Here is a 20,199-nt window from a genome sequence, read left to right on the forward strand (position 1 = left end):
GTCAAGGGTCATAGACTTACCTATCCAAGTCCAGGCCCTTGTTTGTACACCTCTCTTACTTTCTCTAATTCCCCCCACATTTCTGAACCTGAGTCTATAAAGATTATAATCTGGGAAGTCAAGGGTCATAAATTAACCTATCCAAGTCCAGGCCCTTGTTTATACACCTCTCTTGCTTTCTCTAAGTTCCCCAACATTTCGAAACCTGAGTCTATAAAAAGTATAGTGTGGGAAGTCAAGGGACATAGATTCACCTATCCAAGTCCATCTAAAAAGATTATAATATGTTAAGTCAGTGGTTATAGAATTACCTATTCAAATACATGCCCTTGTTTCTACACCTATCTTGCTTTCTCTCAGTCCGGCCACAATTGTGAACCTGAGTCTATAAAGATTGTAGTCTGGGAAGTCAAGACTCACCTATCCAAGTCCAGAACCTTGTTTGTACACCTCTCTTACTTACTCTCTTAGCTAAGTCTCCCCACATTTCTAAAACTGAGTCTATAAAGATTATACTCTGGGAGTGCAAGGGTCATAGATTTATTATGATATAACCTTTCATATCCATGCCATATATTTTAGTGTGTACTCTTGATATATAGTTTGAGGTGATACTTTAATCCTAATATCTGTGAATGATTTCCAGGTTTTCCAGTAGTTTTGACAAATAATGACTTCTGCTACTAGTAATTCTTCCAGTATCCAAGTCCAGGCCCTTCTTTGCACACCTCTCTTACTTTCTCTAAGTCCCCCCACATTTCTAAACCTGAGTCTATATAGATTATAGTCTGGGAAGTCAAGGGTCATAGACTTACCTGTCCAAGTCCAGGCCCTTGTTTGTACAACTCTCTTACTTTCTCTAAATTGCCCCACATTTCTTAAGCTGAGTCTATAAAAATTATACTCTGGGAAGTCAAGGGTCATAGACTTACCTATCCAAGTCTAGGCCTTTATTTGTTAAAGTCTCTTATTTCTCCAAGTCCCTCCCCATTTCTAAACCTCAGTCAATAAAGATTATCGTCTGGGACATCAAGGGACACAGACTTACCTATGCAAGTGCAGGCCCTTATTTGTACAACTCTCTTACTTTCTCTAAATTGACCCACATTTTTTTTATTTTATAGTTATAACATTTTAGACATAACATTTGCATAGTTAAATTTTTTACAACATTATCCCTTGTACTCCCTTCTGTTCCGAATTTTTCCCCTCCATCCCTCCACCCCCTCCCCTAGATGGCAGGCATTCCCATACATATTAAATATCTTATAGTATATCCTAGGTACAATATATATGTGCAGGACCAAATTTTGTTGTTGTTGTTGTTGCAAAGGAAGAATTATATTTGGAAGGTAAAAATAATCTGGGAAGAAAAACAAAAAAAATGCTCACAGTTTACACTCATTGACCCACATTTCTAAAGCTGAGTATATAAAAATTATAGTTTGGGAAGTCAAGGGTCATAGACTTACCTATAGAAGTCTAGGGCCTTGTTTGTACACGTCTCTTTCTCTAAGTCCCCCCAAAATTTCTAAACCTGAGTAAATAAAGATTATCATCTGGGACATCAAGGGACACAGACTTACCTATGCAAGTGCAGGCCCTTAAAGTCTGGGAAGTCAAGGGTCATATATTTATTATTCTTTAATATCCATGTCATATATTGTAGTTAGTACTGTTGATATATAGTTGGAGGTGATGCTTTAATCGAAATTTCTGGGAATGATTACCAGTTTTCTAGTAGTTATTAAAAACAATAAATTCTTCCACGAGTAATTCTTCCACTATCCTAGTCCATGCCCTTGTTTGTACACCACTCTTACTTTCTCTAAGTCCCCCCACATTTCTAAGCATGAGTCTAGAAAGATTATAGTCTGGGAAGTCAAGGGTCATAGACATACCTATCCAAGTCTAGGCCCTAGTTTGTACACCTGTCTTACTTTGTCTAAATCGCCCCACATTTCTAAAGTAGACTTTATAAAGATTATAGTCTGGGGAGAAAAGGGTCATAGGCTTAATATGATATAACCTTTAATATCCATGGCATATATTTTAGTTTGTACTGTTGATATATAGTTGGAGGTGATGATTTAATCCTAATTCCTGTGAATGATTTCCAGTTTTTCCAGGAGTTTTAATAAACAGTGGATTCTTCCACTATTAAGTCTTCCACTATCCAAGTCCAGGTCCTTGTTTTTACACTTCTCTTACTTTCTCTACGTCCCCCCACATTTCTAAACCTCAATACATAAAGAGAATAGTATAGGAAGGCAAGGGGCATAAATTTCCCTGTCAAAATCCAGGCCCTTGTTGGTACACCTCTCTTAATTTCTATAAGTATCCCCACATTTCTAAACCTGAGTCTATAAAGAGTATAGTTTGGGAAGTCACAGGTCATAGGCTAACCTATCCAAGTCCAGACCTTTTTTTATACACCTCTCTTACATACGCTGAGTCCCCCCAGATTTCTAACCCTGAGACTTTAAGGAGTATAGTCGGGGAATTCAAGGGTCATAGATTTAACTATTCAAGTCCAGGCCCTTGTTTGTACACCTCTCTCACTTTCTCTCAGTCCCTCAACATTTTTAAACGTGAATCTATAAAGATTATAGTCTGGGAAGTCAAGGATCATAGACTTACCTATCCAAGTGCAGGCCCTCGGTTCGATACCTCTCTCACTTTCTCAACATTGTTGCCTGACATTTCTTTTTTTTTTTTTTAATTTTTTATTATATATATATATATATATATATATATATATATATATATATATGTAATTTTTTTTTGCATTTGTGTAACTTTATTTTTTTTTTAATTTTTTATTATATATATATATATATATATATATATATATATATATATATATATATATATTTTTATAATATTATCCCTTGTATTCATTTTTCCAAATTACCCCCCCCTCCCTCTATTCCCTCCCCCCGATGACAGGCAATCCCATACATTTTACATGTGTTACAATATAGTCTAGGTACAATACATGTGTGTGAATATCATTTTCTTGTTGCACAATAAACATTAGAATCCGAAGGTACATGCAACCTGGGCAGACAGATATTAGTGCTAACAATTTACATTCACTTCCCATTGTTTCTTCTCTGGGTGTAGCTACCTCTGTCCATCATTGATCAACTGGAAGTGAGTTGGATCTTCTTTATGTTGAAGATTTCCACTTCCATCAGAATACATCCCCATACAGTATTGTTGTTGAAGTGTACAGTGATCTTCTGGTTCTGCTCATTTCACTCAGCATCAGTTGATTTAAGTCTCTCCAGGCCTCTCTATATTCCTCCTGCTGGTCATTTCTTACAGAGCAATAATATTCCATAACCTTCATATACCACAATTTACCCAACCGTTCTCCAACTGATGGACATCCATTCATCTTCCAGTTTCTAGCTACAACAAAAAGAGCTGCCACAGACATTTTTTGCCTGACATTTCTAAACCTCACTTTACAAAGATTATAGTTTGGGAAGTCAAATTTCATAGAATTACATACCAAGTCCATCTAAAATGATTATACTGTTGGAAGTCAAGGGTCATAGACTCACTAATGCAAGTCCAGGCCCTTGTATGTACAACTATCTTACTTTCCCTATGTCCCCCCACATTTCTAACCCTGAGTCTATAAAGAGTATAATCGGGGAATTCAAGGGTAATAGATCTACCTGTCCAAGCCAGGCCCTTATTTGTACACCTATCTCACTTTCTCTAAGTCCCTTGCCATTTCTAAATGTGAGTCTATAAAGAATATTGTGTGGGAAGTCAAGTATCATAGACTTAGGTATCCAAGTCCAGGCTCTTGTTTGTACATCTCTCTTACTTTCTCTAAGTGCCACCACATTTTCAAACCTGAGTCTATGGTGTAGAGTCTGGGAAGTCAAGGGTCATAGACTTACCTATCCAACTCCAGGCCCTTGTTTGTACACCTCTCTTACTTTCTTTAGGTCCTGCCACATTTCTAAACCGGAATCTATGAAGAAAATAATCTGGGAAGTTAAGGATCATAGACTTACCTATCCAAGTCCAGACCCTTTTTTGTATACATCTCTTACTTACTCTACGCCCCCCCTCATTTTAGAGCCTGAGTCTATAAAGAGTGTAGTGGGGGAAGTCAAGGGTCATAGACTTACCTACGAAGTCCACGCCCTTGTTTTTACACCTCTCTTGCTTTCTCTAACTTGCACCACATTTCTGAACTTGAGTCTATAAAGAGTACAGTGTGGGAAGTCAAGGTTCATAATCTTACCTACCAAGTCCAGGCCCTTGTTTGTACACCTCTTTTACTTTCTCTAATTCCCCCCACATTTCTAAATCTGAGTCTACAGAGTATACTCTGGGAAGTCAAGGATCATACACTCACTTATCTAAGTCCAGGCTGATGTTGGTACACCCCTCTTGGTTTCTCTAAGTACACCTGTATTTCAAACCTCAGTTTATGAAGACTATTGTCTGGGAAATCAAGGGGCATAGACCTATCCAAGTCCTGATCCTTTTTTGTACACCTCTCTTAGTTTCTATAAGTTCCCCCACATTTCTAAACATTAGTCTATAAAGTGTATAGGCTGGAATACAAGTGTCATAGAATGACCTATCCAAGTCCATCGAAAATGATTATAGCTTGGCAAATCAAGGGTCATAGACTTACCTATCCAAGTCCAGGCCCATGTTGGTACACCTCTCTTGCTTTCTCTAAGTACACCCATATTTCTAACCTCAGTTTATGAAGACTATTGTCTGGAAAATCAAGTGTCGGGACTTCCCTGTCCAAGTCCAGACCCATTTTTGTACATGTCTCTTACTTTCTCTAAGTTCCCCCACATTTCTAAACCTTGGTCTCTAAAGTTTATAATCTGTGAATACAAGTGTCATAGAATGACCTATCTAAGTCCATCGAAAATGATTATAGTTTGGCAAATCGAGGGTCATAGACTTAGGGATCCAAGTCTAGGCCCTTGTTTGTATACCACTCTTCCTTTCCTTAAGTCCCGCCACATTTCTGAACCTGAATCTATGAAGAAAATAATCTGGGAAGTCAAGGGTCATACACTTACCTATCCAAGTCCAGGCCCATGTTGGTACACCTCTCTTGCTTTCTCGAAGTCCACCCACATTTATGAACCTGAGTCTATAAAGAGTATAGCCTGGTAAGTCAAGGGTCATAGAGAAACCTATCCAAGTCCATCTAAAAAGGTTATAGTCTAGGAAATCAAGGGTCATAGACTTAGGTATCCAAGTCCAGGCCCTTGTTTGTACACCTCTCTTACTTTCTCTAATTCCCCCCACATTTCCAAACCTGAGTGTATAAAGAGTATAGTCTGGGAAGTTAGGGATCATAGACTCACCTATCCAAGTCCAGACCCTTTTTTGTACACCTCTCTTACTTTCTCTAAGCCCCCTCACATTTCCAAACCTGAGTCTATAAAGTGTACTTAATGACAAGTCAAGGGTCATAGACTTACCAATCCAAGTCCAGGCCCTTGTTTGTACACCTCTCTTACTTTCTCTAAGTGGCACCACATTTCCAAAATTTAGTTTATTAAGAGTATATTCTGGGAAGTCAAGGGTCATAGACTCACCAATCCAAGTCCAGGCCCTTGTTTGTACACCTCTCTTACTTTCTCTAAGCCCCCTCACATTTCCAAACCTGAGTCTATGGTATAGAGTCTGGGAAGTCAAGGGTAATAGACTTACCAATCCAAGTCCAGGCCCTTGTTTGTACACCTCTCTTACTTTCTCTAAGCCCCCTCATATTTCCAAACCTGAGTCTATGGTATAGAGTCTGGGAAGTCAAGGGTCATAGACTTACCAATCCAAGTCCAGGCCCTTGTTTGTACACCTCTCTTACTTTCTCTAAGCCCCCTCACATTTCCAAACCTGAGTCTATGGTATAGAGTCTGGGAAGTCAAGGGTAATAGACTTACCAATCCAAGTCCAGGCCCTTGTTTGTACACCTCTCTTACTTTCTCTAAGCCCCCTCACATTTCCAAACCTGAGTCTATAAAGTGTACTGAATGAGAAGTCAAGGGTAATAGACTTACCAATCCAAGTCCAGGCCCTTGTTTGTACACCACTCTTACTTTCTCTAAGTGGCACCACTTTTCCAAAACTTAGTTTGTAAAGAGTATATTCTGGGAAGTCAAGGATCATAGACTCATCAATCCAAGTCCAAGCCCTTGTTTGTACACCTCTCTTACTTTCTCTAAGGCCCCTCACATTTCCAAACCTGAGTCTATGGTATAGAGTCTGGGAAGTCAAGGGTCATGGACTCGCCAATCCAAGTCCAGGCCCTTGTTTGTACACCTCTCTTACTTTCTTTAAGTGCCACCACATTTCCAAAACTTAGTTTATAAAGAGTCTATTCTGGGAAGTCAAGGATCATAGACTCACCAATCCAAGTCCTGGCCCTGTTTTGTACACCTCACATGCTTTCTCAAAGTCCCCTCACATTTCCAAACTTGCCTCTATAGATTAAAGTCTGGGAAGTCAAGGGTCATAGACTCACCAATCCAAGTCCAGGCCCTTATTTGTACACCTCTCTTACTTTCTCTAAGTGCCATCACATTTCCAAAACTTAGTTTATAAAGAGTATATTCTGAGAAGTCAAGGGTCATAGACTCACCAATTCAAGTCCAGGCCCTTGGTTGTACACGTCTCTTACTTTCTCTAAGTGCCACTACATTTCCAAAACTTAGTTTATAAAGAGTATATTCTGGGAAGTCAAGGGTCATACACTTAACAATCCAAGTCCAGGCCCTTGTTTGTACACCTCTCTTACTTTCTCTAAGTGCCACCACATTTCCAAAACTTAGTTTATAAAGAGTATATTCTGGGAAGTCAAGGGTCATAGACTCGCCAATCCAATCCAGGCCGTTGTTTGTACACCTCTCTTACTTTCTTTAAGTCTCCTCACATTTCCAAACCTGAGTCTATGGTGTAGAGTCTAAGAAGTCAAGGGTCATAGACTCGCCAATCCAAGTCCAGGCCCTTGTTTGTAAACCTCTCTTACTTTCTCTAAGCCCCCTCACATTTCCAAACCTCAGTCTTTGGTGTAGAGTCTATGAAGTCAAGGGTCATAGACTCGCCAATCCAAGTCCAGGCCCTTGTTTGTACACCTCTCTTACTTTCTCTAAGTGGCACCACATTTCCAAAACTTAGTTTATAAAGAGTATATTCTGGGAAGTCAAGGGTCATAGACTTACCAATCCAAGTGCAGGCCCTTGTTTGTACACCTCTCTTATTTTCTCTAAGCCCCCTCACATTTCCAAACCTGAGTCTATGGTATAGAGTCTGGGAAGTCAAGGGTCATAGACTTACCAATCCAAGTCCAGGCCCTTGTTTGTACACCTCTCTTACTTTCTCTAAGTGCCACCACATTTCCAAACTTGCCTCTATAGAATAAAGTCTGGGAAGTCAAGGGTCATAGACTCACCAATGCAAGTCCAGGCCCTTGTTTGTACACCTCTCTTACTTTCTCTAAGCCACCTCACATTTCCAAACCTGAGTCTATGGTGTAGAGTCTGGGAAGTCAAGGGTCATAGACTCGCCAATCCAAGTGCAGGCCCTTCTTTGTACAACTCACATGCTTTCTCTAAGCACCCTCACATTTCCAAACCTGAGTCTATGGTGAGAGTCTGGGAAGTCAAGGGTCATAGACTCACCAATCCAAGTCCAGGCCCTTGTTTGTACACCTCTCTTACTTTCTCTAAGTGCCACCACGTTTCCAAAACTTAGTTTATAAAGAGTATATTCTGGGAAGTCAAGGGTCATAGACTCACCAATCCAAGTCCAGGCCCTTGTTTGTAGACCTCTCTTACTTTCTCTAAGCCCCCTCACATTTCCAAACCTGAGTCTATGGTGTAGAGTCTAGGAAGTCAAGGGTCATAGACTCGCCAATCCAAGTCCAGGCCCTTGTTTGTAAACCTCTCTTACTTTCTCTAAGTCCCCTCACATTTCCAAACCTGAGTCTATAAAGTGTACTGTGTGGGAAGTCAAGGGTCATAGACTCACCAATCCAAGTCCAGGCCCTTGTTTGTACACCTCTTTTACTTTCTCTAAGTTCCCTCACATTTCCAAACCTGAGTCTGTGGTGTAGAGTCTATGAAGTCAAGGGTCATAGACTTACCAATCCAAGTCCTGGCCCTCTTTTGTACACCTCACATGCTTTCTCTAAGTCCCCTCACATTTCCAAACTTGCCTCTATAGAATAAAGTCTGTGAAGTCAAGAGTCATAGACTTACCAATCCAAGTCCAGATCCTTGTTTGTACACCTCTCTTACTTTCTCTAAGTGCCACCTCATTTCCAAAACTTAGTTTATAAAGAGTATATTCTGGGAAGTCAAGGGTCATACACTCACCAATCCAATTCCAGGCCCTTGTTTGTACACCTCTCTTACTTTCTCTAAGTGTCACCACATTTCCAAAACTTAGTTTATAAAGAGTATATTATGGGAAGTCAAGGGTTATAGACTCGCCAATCCAAGTGCTGCCCTTGTTTTGTACACCTCACATGCTTTCTCTAAGTCCCCTCACATTTCCAAACTTACCTGTATATAATAAAGTCTGGGAAGTCAAGGGTCATAGACTCACCAATCCAAGTCCAGGCCCTTGTTTGTACACCTCTCTTACTTTCTCTAAGCCCCCTCACATTTCCAAACCTGAGTCTATGGTGTAGAGTCTGGGAAGTCAAGGGTCATAGACTCACCAATCCAAGTCCAGGCCCTTGTTTGTACACCTCTCTTACTTTCTCTAAGTGCCACCACGTTTCCAAAACTTAGTTTATAAAGAGTATATTCTTGGAAGTCAAGGGTCATAGACTCACCAATCCAAGTCCAGGCCCTTGTTTGTACACCTCTCTTACTTTCTCTAAGCCCCCTCACATTTCCAAACCTGAGTCTACGGTGTAGAGTCTAGGAAGGCAAGGGTCATAGACTCGCCAATCCAAGTCTAGGCCCTTGTTTGTAAACCTCTCTTACTTTCTCTAAGTCCCCGCACATTTCCAAACCTGAGTCTATAAAGTGTACTGTGTTGGAAGTCAAAGGTCATAGACTTACCAATCCAAGTCTAGGCCATTGTTTGTACACCTCTCTTACTTTTTCGAAGTGCCACCACATTTCCAAACCTGAGTCTATAAAGTGTACTGTGTGGGAAGTCAAGGGTCATAGACTCGCCAATCCAAGTCCAGGCCCTTGCTTGTACACCTCTCTTACTTTCTCTAAGCACCCTCACATTTCCAAACCTGAGTCTATGGTGTAGAGTCTGGGAAGTCAAGGGTCATAGACTCACCAATCCAAGTCCAGGCCCTTGTTTGTACACCTCTCTTACTTTCTCTAAGTGTCACCACATTTCCAAAACTTAGTTTATAAAGAGTATATTATGGGAAGTCAAGGGTCATAGACTCGCCAATCCAAGTGCTGCCCTTGTTTTGTACACCTCACATGCTTTCTCTAAGTCCCCTCACATTTCCAAACTTACCTGTATATAATAAAGTCTGGGAAGTCAAGGGTCATAGACTCACCAATCCAAGTCCAGGCCCTTGTTTGTACACCTCTCTTACTTTCTCTAAGCCCCCTCACATTTCCAAACCTGAGTCTATGGTGTAGAGTCTGGGAAGTCAAGGGTCATAGACTCACCAATCCAAGTCCAGGCCCTTGTTTGTACACCTCTCTTACTTTCTCTAAGTGCCACCACGTTTCCAAAACTTAGTTTATAAAGAGTATATTCTTGGAAGTCAAGGGTCATAGACTTACCAATCCAAGTCCAGGCCCTTGTTTGTACACCTCTCTTACTTTCTCTAAGCCCCCTCACATTTCCAAACCTGAGTCTACAGTGTAGAGTCTAGGAAGGCAAGGGTCATAGACTCGCCAATCCAAGTCTAGGCCCTTGTTTGTAAACCTCTCTTACTTTCTCTAAGTCCCCTCACATTTCCAAACCTGAGTCTATAAAGTGTACTGTGTTGGAAGTCAAAGGTCATAGACTTACCAATCCAAGTCTAGGCCATTGTTTGTACACCTCTCTTACTTTTTCGAAGTGCCACCACATTTCCAAACCTGAGTCTATAAAGTGTACTGTGTGGGAAGTCAAGGGTCATAGACTCGCCAATCCAAGTCCAGGCCCTTGCTTGTACACCTCTCTTACTTTCTCTAAGCACCCTCACATTTCCAAACCTGAGTCTATGGTGTAGAGTCTGGGAAGTCAAGGGTCATAGACTCACCAATCCAAGTCCAGGTCCTTGTTTGTACACCTCTCTTACTTTCTCTAAGTGCCACCACGTTTCCAAAACTTAGTTTATAAAGAGTATATTCTGGGAAGTCAAGGGTCATAGACTCACCAATCCAAGTCCTGGCCCTCTTTTGTACACCTCACATGCTTTCTCTAAGTCCCCTCACATTTCCAAACTTGCCTCTATAGTATAAAGTCTGGGAAGTCAAGGGTCATAGACTTACCAATCTAAGTCCAGGCCGTTGTTTGTACACCTCTCTTACTTTCTCTAAGCCCCCTCACATTTCCAAACCTGAGTCTATGGTGTAGATTCTGGGAAGTCAAGGGTCATAGACTCGCCAATCCAAGTGCAGGCCCTTGTTTGTACAGCTCACATGCTTTCTCTAAGTCCCCTCACATTTCCAAACCTGAGTCTATAAAGTGTACTGTGGGGAAGTCAAGGGTCATAGACTCACCAATCCAAGTCCAGGCCCTTGTTTGTAGACCTCTCTTACTTTCTCTAAGCCCCCTCACATTTCCAAACCTGAGTCTATGGTGTAGAGTCTAGGAAGTCAAGGGTCATAGACTCGCCAATCCAAGTCCAGGCCCTTGTTTGTAAACCTCTCTTACTTTCTCTAAGTCCCCTCACATTTCCAAACCTGAGTCTATACAGTGTACTGTGTGGGAAGTCAAGGGTCATAGACTCACCAATCCAAGTCCAGGCCCTTGTTTGTACACCTCTTTTACTTTCTCTAAGTTCCCTCACATTTCCAAACCTGAGTCTGTGGTGTAGAGTCTATGAAGTCAAGGGTCATAGACTTACCAATCCAAGTCCTGGCCCTCTTTTGTACACCTCACATGCTTTCTCAAAGTCCCCTCACATTTCCAAACTTGCCTCTATAGAATAAAGTCTGTGAAGTCAAGAGTCATAGACTTACCAATCCAAGTCCAGATCCTTGTTTGTACACCTCTCTTACTTTCTCTAAGTGCCACCTCATTTCCAAAACTTAGTTTATAAAGAGTATATTCTGGGAAGTCAAGGGTCATACACTCACCAATCCAATTCCAGGCCCTTGTTTGTACACCTCTCTTACTTTCTCTAAGTGTCACCACATTTCCAAAACTTAGTTTATAAAGAGTATATTATGGGAAGTCAAGGGTCATAGACTCGCCAATCCAAGTGCTGCCCTTGTTTTGTACACCTCACATGCTTTCTCTAAGTCCCCTCACATTTCCAAACTTACCTGTATATAATAAAGTCTGGGAAGTCAAGGGTCATAGACTCACCAATCCAAGTCCAGGCCCTTGTTTGTACACCTCTCTTACTTTCTCTAAGCCCCCTCACATTTCCAAACCTGAGTCTATGGTGTAGAGTCTGGGAAGTCAAGGGTCATAGACTCACCAATCCAAGTCCAGGCCCTTGTTTGTACACCTCTCTTACTTTCTCTAAGTGCCACCACGTTTCCAAAACTTAGTTTATAAAGAGTATATTCTTGGAAGTCAAGGGTCATAGACTCACCAATCCAAGTCCAGGCCCTTGTTTGTACACCTCTCTTACTTTCTCTAAGCCCCCTCACATTTCCAAACCTGAGTCTACGGTGTAGAGTCTAGGAAGGCAAGGGTCATAGACTCGCCAATCCAAGTCTAGGCCCTTGTTTGTAAACCTCTCTTACTTTCTCTAAGTCCCCTCACATTTCCAAACCTGAGTCTATAAAGTGTACTGTGTTGGAAGTCAAAGGTCATAGACTTACCAATCCAAGTCTAGGCCATTGTTTGTACACCTCTCTTACTTTTTCGAAGTGCCACCACATTTCCAAACCTGAGTCTATAAAGTGTACTGTGTGGGAAGTCAAGGGTCATAGACTCGCCAATCCAAGTCCAGGCCCTTGCTTGTACACCTCTCTTACTTTCTCTAAGCACCCTCACATTTCCAAACCTGAGTCTATGGTGTAGAGTCTGGGAAGTCAAGGGTCATAGACTCACCAATCCAAGTCCAGGCCCTTGTTTGTACACCTCTCTTACTTTCTCTAAGTGTCACCACATTTCCAAAACTTAGTTTATAAAGAGTATATTATGGGAAGTCAAGGGTCATAGACTCGCCAATCCAAGTGCTGCCCTTGTTTTGTACACCTCACATGCTTTCTCTAAGTCCCCTCACATTTCCAAACTTACCTGTATATAATAAAGTCTGGGAAGTCAAGGGTCATAGACTCACCAATCCAAGTCCAGGCCCTTGTTTGTACACCTCTCTTACTTTCTCTAAGCCCCCTCACATTTCCAAACCTGAGTCTATGGTGTAGAGTCTGGGAAGTCAAGGGTCATAGACTCACCAATCCAAGTCCAGGCCCTTGTTTGTACACCTCTCTTACTTTCTCAAAGTGCCACCACGTTTCCAAAACTTAGTTTATAAAGAGTATATTCTTGGAAGTCAAGGGTCATAGACTTACCAATCCAAGTCCAGGCCCTTGTTTGTACACCTCTCTTACTTTCTCTAAGCCCCCTCACATTTCCAAACCTGAGTCTACAGTGTAGAGTCTAGGAAGGCAAGGGTCATAGACTCGCCAATCCAAGTCTAGGCCCTTGTTTGTAAACCTCTCTTACTTTCTCTAAGTCCCCTCACATTTCCAAACCTGAGTCTATAAAGTGTACTGTGTTGGAAGTCAAAGGTCATAGACTTACCAATCCAAGTCTAGGCCATTGTTTGTACACCTCTCTTACTTTTTCGAAGTGCCACCACATTTCCAAACCTGAGTCTATAAAGTGTACTGTGTGGGAAGGCAAGGGTCATAGACTCGCCAATCCAAGTCCAGGCCCTTGCTTGTACACCTCTCTTACTTTCTCTAAGCACCCTCACATTTCCAAACCTGAGTCTATGGTGTAGAGTCTGGGAAGTCAAGGGTCATAGACTCACCAATCCAAGTCCAGGTCCTTGTTTGTACACCTCTCTTACTTTCTCTAAGTGCCACCACGTTTCCAAAACTTAGTTTATAAAGAGTATATTCTGGGAAGTCAAGGGTCATAGACTCACCAATCCAAGTCCTGGCCCTCTTTTGTACACCTCACATGCTTTCTCTAAGTCCCCTCACATTTCCAAACTTGCCTCTATAGTATAAAGTCTGGGAAGTCAAGGGTCATAGACTTACCATTCTAAGTCCAGGCCGTTGTTTGTACACCTCTCTTACTTTCTCTAAGCCCCCTCACATTTCCAAACCTGAGTCTATGGTGTAGATTCTGGGAAGTCAAGGGTCATAGACTCGCCAATCCAAGTGCAGGCCCTTGTTTGTACAGCTCACATGCTTTCTCTAAGTCCCCTCACATTTCCAAACCTGAGTCTATAAAGTGTACTGTGTGGGAAGTCAAGGGTCATAGACTCACCAATCCAAGTCCAGGCCCTTGTTTGTACACCTCTCTTACTTTCTCTAAGTCCCCTCACATTTCCAAACCTGAGTCTATAAAGTGTACTGTGTGGGAAGTCAAAGGTCATAGACTTACCAATCCAAGTCTAGGCCATTGTTTGTACACCTCTCTTACTTTTTCGAAGTGCCACCACATTTCCAAACCTGAGTCTATAAAGTGTACTGTGTGGGAAGTCAAGGGTCATAGACTCGCCAATCCAAGTCCAGGCCCTTGCTTGTACACCTCTCTTACTTTCTCTAAGCACCCTCACATTTCCAAACCTGAGTCTATGGTGTAGAGTCTGGGAAGTCAAGGGTCATAGACTCACCAATCCAAGTCCAGGTCCTTGTTTGTACACCTCTCTTACTTTCTCTAAGTGCCACCACGTTTCCAAAACTTAGTTTATAAAGAGTATATTCTGGGAAGTCAAGGGTCATAGACTCACCAATCCAAGTCCTGGCCCTCTTTTGTACACCTCACATGCTTTCTCTAAGTCCCCTCACATTTCCAAACTTGCCTCTATAGTATAAAGTCTGGAAAGTCAAGGGTCATAGACTCACCAATCCAAGTCCAGGCCCTTGTTTGTACACCTCTCTTACTTTCTCTAAGTGCCACCTCATTTCCAAAACTTAGTTTATAAAGAGTATATTCTGGGAAGTCAAGGGTCATAGACTCACCAATCCAATTCCAGGCCCTTGTTTGTACACCTCTCTTACTTTCTCTAAGTGCCACCACGTTTCCAAAACTTAGTTTATAAAGAGTATATTCTGGGAAGTCAAGGGTCATAGACTCACCAATCCAAGTCCTGGCCCTCTTTTGTACACCTCACATGCTTTCTCTAAGTCCCCTCACATTTCCAAACTTGCCTCTATAGAATAAAGTCTGTGAAGTCAAGAGTCATAGACTTACCAATCCAAGTCCAGACCCTTGTTTGTACACCTCTCTTACTTTCTCTAAGTGCCACCTCATTTCCAAAACTTAGTTTATAAAGAGTATATTCTGGGAAGTCAAGGGTCATACACTCACCAATCCAATTCCAGGCCCTTGTTTGTACACCTCTCTTACTTTCTCTAAGTGTCACCACATTTCCAAAACTTAGTTTATAAAGAGTATATTATGGGAAGTCAAGGGTCATAGACTCGCCAATCCAAGTGCTGCCCTTGTTTTGTACACCTCACATGCTTTCTCTAAGTCCCCTCACATTTCCAAACTTACCTGTATATAATAAAGTCTGGGAAGTCAAGGGTCATAGACTCACCAATCCAAGTCCAGGCCCTTGTTTGTACACCTCTCTTACTTTCTCTAAGCCCCCTCACATTTCCAAACCTGAGTCTATGGTGTAGAGTCTGGGAAGTCAAGGGTCATAGACTCACCAATCCAAGTCCAGGCCCTTGTTTGTACACCTCTCTTACTTTCTCTAAGCCCCCTCACATTTCCAAACCTGAGTCTACGGTGTAGAGTCTAGGAAGGCAAGGGTCATAGACTCGCCAATCCAAGTCTAGGCCCTTGTTTGTAAACCTCTCTTACTTTCTCTAAGTCCCCTCACATTTCCAAACCTGAGTCTATAAAGTATACTGTGTTGGAAGTCAAAGGTCATAGACTTACCAATCCAAGTCTAGGCCATTGTTTGTACACCTCTCTTACTTTTTCGAAGTGCCACCACATTTCCAAACCTGAGTCTATAAAGTGTACTGTGTGGGAAGTCAAGGGTCATAGACTCGCCAATCCAAGTCCAGGCCCTTGCTTGTACACCTCTCTTACTTTCTCTAAGTCCCCCTCACATTTCCAAACCTGAGTCTATGGTGTAGAGTCTGGGAAGTCAAGGGTCATAGACTCACCAATCCAAGTCCAGGTCCTTGTTTGTACACCTCTCTTACTTTCTCTAAGTGCCACCACGTTTCCAAAACTTAGTTTATAAAGAGTATATTCTGGGAAGTCAAGGGTCATAGACTCACCAATCCAAGTCCTGGCCCTCTTTTGTACACCTCACATGCTTTCTCTAAGTCCCCTCACATTTCCAAACTTGCCTCTATAGTATAAAGTCTGGGAAGTCAAGGGTCATAGACTTACCAATCCAAGTGCAGGCCTTGTTTGTACACCTCTCTTACTTTCTCTAAGCCCCCTCACATTTCCAAACCTGAGTCTATGGTGTAGATTCTGGGAAGTCAAGGGTCATAGACTCGCCAATCCAAGTGCAGGCACTTGTTTGTACAGCTCACATGCTTTCTCTAAGTCCCCTCACATTTCCAAACCTGAGTCTATAAAGTGTACTGTGTGGGAAGTCAAGGGTCATAGCCTCACCAATCCAAGTCCAGGCCATTGTTTGTACACCTCTCTTACTTTCTTTAAGCGGCACCACATTTCCAAAACTTAGTTTATAAAGAGTATATTCTGGGAAGTCAAGGTTCATGGACTTACCAATCCAAGTGCAGGCCCTTGTTTGTACAGCTCACATGTTTTCTCTAAGTCCCCTCACATTTCCAAACCTGAATCTATAAAGTGTACTGTGTGGGAAGTCAAGGGTCATAGACTCACCAATCCAAGTCCAGGCCCTTATTTGTACACCTCTCTTACTTTCTCTAAGGCCCCTCACATTTCCAAACCTGAGTCTGTGGTGTAGAGTCTATGAAGTCAAGGGTCATAGACTTACCAATCCAAGTCCTGGCCCTCTTTTGTACACCTCACATGCTTTCTCTAAGTCCCCTCACATTTCCAAACTTGCCTCTATAGTATAAAGTCTGGGAAGTCAAGGGTCATAGACTTACCAATCCAAGTCCAGGCCCTTGTTTGTACAGCTCACATGCTTTCTGTAAGTCCCCTCACATTTCCAAAACTTAGTTTATAAAGAGTATGTTCTGGGAAGTCAAGGGTCATAGACTCACCAATCCAAGTCCAGGCCCTTGTTTGTACACCTCTCTTACTTTCTCTAAGTGCCACCTCATTTCCAAAACTTAGTTTATAAAGAGTATATTCTGGGAAGTCAAGGGTCATAGACTCACCAATCCAAGTCCTGGCCCTCTTTTGCACACCTCACATGCTTTCTCTAAGTCCCCTCACATTTCCAAACTTGCCTCTATAGTATAAAGTCTGGAAAGTCAAGGCTCATAGACTCACCAATCCAAGTCCAGGCCCTTGTTTGTACACCTCTCTTACTTTCTCTAAGTGCCACCTCATTTCCAAAACTTAGTTTATAAAGAGTATATTCTGGGAAGTCAAGGGTCATACACTCACCAATCCAATTCCAGGCCCTTGTTTGTACACCTCTCTTACTTTCTCTAGGTGTCACCACATTTCCAAAACTTAGTTTATAAAGAGTATATTATGGGAAGTCAAGGGTCATAGACTCGCCAATCCAAGTGCTGCCCTTGTTTTGTACACCTCACATGCTTTCTCTAAGTCCCCTCACATTTCCAAACTTACCTGTATATAATAAAGTCTGGGAAGTCAAGGGTCATAGACTCACCAATCCAAGTCCAGGCCCTTGTTTGTACACCTCTCTTACTTTCTCTAAGCCCCCTCACATTTCCAAACCTGAGTCTATGGTGTAGAGTCTGGGAAGTCAAGGGTCATAGACTCACCAATCCAAGTCCAGGCCCTTGTTTGTACACCTCTCTTACTTTCTCTAAGCCCCCTCACATTTCCAAACCTGAGTCTACAGTGTAGAGTCTAGGAAGGCAAGGGTCATAGACTCGCCAATCCAAGTCTAGGCCCTTGTTTGTAAACCTCTCTTACTTTCTCTAAGTCCCCTCACATTTCCAAACCTGAGTCTATAAAGTATACTGTGTTGGAAGTCAAAGGTCATAGACTTACCAATCCAAGTCTAGGCCATTGTTTGTACACCTCTCTTACTTTTTCGAAGTGCCACCACATTTCCAAACCTGAGTCTATAAAGTGTACTGTGTGGGAAGTCAAGGGTCATAGACTCGCCAATCCAAGTCCAGGCCCTTGCTTGTACACCTCTCTTACTTTCTCTAAGTGCCACCACGTTTCCAAAACTTAGTTTATAAAGAGTATATTCTGGGAAGTCAAGGGTCATAGACTCACCAATCCAAGTCCTGGCCCTCTTTTGTACACCTCACATGCTTTCTCTAAGTCCCCTCACATTTCCAAACTTGCCTCTATAGTATAAAGTCTGGGAAGTCAAGGGTCATAGACTTACCAATCCAAGTCCAGGCCGTTGTTTGTACACCTCTCTTACTTTCTCTAAGCCCCCTCACATTTCCAAACCTGAGTCTATGGTGTAGATTCTGGGAAGTCAAGGGTCATAGACTCGCCAATCCAAGTGCAGGCCCTTGTTTGTACAGCTCACATGCTTTCTCTAAGTCCCCTCACATTTCCAAACCTGAGTCTATAAAGTGTACTGTGTGGGAAGTCAAGGGTCATAGACTCACCAATCCAAGTCCAGGCCATTGTTTGTACACCTCTCTTACTTTCTTTAAGCGGCACCACATTTCCAAAACTTAGTTTATAAAGAGTATATTCTGGGAAGTCAAGGTTCATGGACTTACCAATCCAAGTGCAGGCCCTTGTTTGTACAGCTCACATGTTTTCTCTAAGTCCCCTCACATTTCCAAACCTGAATCTATAAAGTGTACTGTGTGGGAAGTCAAGGGTCATAGACTCACCAATCCAAGTCCAGGCCCTTATTTGTACACATCTCTTACTTTCTCTAAGGCCCCTCACATTTCCAAACCTGAGTCTGTGGTGTAGAGTCTATGAAGTCAAGGTTCATAGACTTACCAATCCAAGTCCTGGCCCTCTTTTGTACACCTCACATGCTTTCTCTAAGTCCCCTCACATTTCCAAACTTGCCTCTATAGTATAAAGTCTGGGAAGTCAAGGGTCATAGACTTACCAATCCAAGTCCAGGCCCTTGTTTGTACAGCTCACATGCTTTCTGTAAGTCCCCTCACATTTCCAAAACTTAGTTTATAAAGAGTATGTTCTGGGAAGTCAAGGGTCATAGACTCACCAATCCAAGTCCAGGCCCTTGTTTGTACACCTCTCTTACTTTCTCTAAGTGCCACCTCATTTCCAAAACTTAGTTTATAAAGAGTATATTCTGGGAAGTCAAGGGTCATAGACTCACCAATCCAATTCCAGGCCCTTGTTTGTACACCTCTCTTACTTTCTCTAAGTGTCACCACGTTTCCAAAACTTAGTTTATAAAGAGTATATTCTGGGAAGTCAAGGGTCATAGACTCACCAATCCAAGTCCAGGCCCTCTGTTTGTACACCTCTCTTACTTTCTCTAAGCCCCCTCACATTTCCAAACCTGAGTCTACGGTGTAGAGTCTAGGAAGGCAAGGGTCATAGACTCGCCAATCCAAGTCTAGGCCCTTGTTTGTAAACCTCTCTTACTTTCTCTAAGTCCCCTCACATTTCCAAACCTGAGTCTATAAAGTATACTGTGTTGGAAGTCAAAGGTCATAGACTTACCAATCCAAGTCTAGGCCATTGTTTGTACACCTCTCTTACTTTTTCGAAGTGCCACCACATTTCCAAACCTGAGTCTATAAAGTGTACTGTGTGGGAAGTCAAGGGTCATAGACTCGCCAATCCAAGTCCAGGCCCTTGCTTGTACACCTCTCTTACTTTCTCTAAGCACCCTCACATTTCCAAACCTGAGTCTATGGTGTAGAGTCTGGGAAGTCAAGGGTCATAGACTCACCAATCCAAGTCCAGGCCCTTGTTTGTACACCTCTCTTACTTTCTCTAAGTGTCACCACATTTCCAAAACTTAGTTTATAAAGAGTATATTATGGGAAGTCAAGGGTCATAGACTCGCCAATCCAAGTGCTGCCCTTGTTTTGTACACCTCACATGCTTTCTCTAAGTCCCCTCACATTTCCAAACTTACCTGTATATAATAAAGTCTGGGAAGTCAAGGGTCATAGACTCACCAATCCAAGTCCAGGCCCTTGTTTGTACACCTCTCTTACTTTCTCTAAGCCCCCTCACATTTCCAAACCTGAGTCTATGGTGTAGAGTCTGGGAAGTCAAGGGTCATAGACTCACCAATCCAAGTCCAGGCCCTTGTTTGTACACCTCTCTTACTTTCTCTAAGTGCCACCACGTTTCCAAAACTTAGTTTATAAAGAGTATATTCTTGGAAGTCAAGGGTCATAGACTTACCAATCCAAGTCCAGGCCCTTGTTTGTACACCTCTCTTACTTTCTCTAAGCCCCCTCACATTTCCAAACCTGAGTCTACAGTGTAGAGTCTAGGAAGGCAAGGGTCATAGACTCGCCAATCCAAGTCTAGGCCCTTGTATGTAAACCTCTCTTACTTTCTCTAAGTCCCCTCACATTTCCAAACCTGAGTCTATAAAGTGTACTGTGTTGGAAGTCAAAGGTCATAGACTTACCAATCCAAGTCTAGGCCATTGTTTGTACACCTCTCTTACTTTTTCGAAGTGCCACCACATTTCCAAACCTGAGTCTATAAAGTGTACTGTGTGGGAAGTCAAGAGTCATAGACTCGCCAATCCAAGTCCAGGCCCTTGCTTGTACACCTCTCTTACTTTCTCTAAGCCCCTCACATTTCCAAACCTGAGTCTATGGTGTAGAGTCTGGGAAGTCA

General features: G+C 42.3%; 1 protein-coding gene across 7 annotated transcripts in view; it reads right to left on the reverse strand.

Annotated features, from left to right (window-relative positions):
- PNMA6F (PNMA family member 6F) overlaps positions 1-18,179 on the reverse strand; it is a 185,923-nt gene extending 167,744 nt beyond the window's left edge. Inside the window, exons 1-3 of one of the 7 annotated variants that reach the window (XR_012483856.1) lie at positions 18,126-18,179; positions 5,076-5,149; positions 3,921-3,994 (exon numbers count right to left, since the gene is read on the reverse strand). The gene's annotated coding sequence lies outside the window, so the exon portion shown is untranslated. Of the gene's footprint in view, positions 1-3,920; positions 3,995-4,669; positions 4,715-5,075; positions 5,150-8,146; positions 8,205-8,957; positions 9,012-10,581; positions 10,636-15,801; positions 15,856-16,035; positions 16,090-18,125 lie in introns of those variants that run through there. The other 6 variants (XR_012483855.1, XR_012483860.1, XR_012483859.1 and 3 more) reach the window with 6 other exon arrangements.
- Between the last annotated feature and the right edge of the window lie 2,020 nt (positions 18,180-20,199).

The sequence above is a fragment of the Sminthopsis crassicaudata genome, chromosome X (genome assembly GCF_048593235.1).
Source record: "Sminthopsis crassicaudata isolate SCR6 chromosome X, ASM4859323v1, whole genome shotgun sequence".
NCBI lineage: Eukaryota > Metazoa > Chordata > Mammalia > Dasyuromorphia > Dasyuridae > Sminthopsis > Sminthopsis crassicaudata.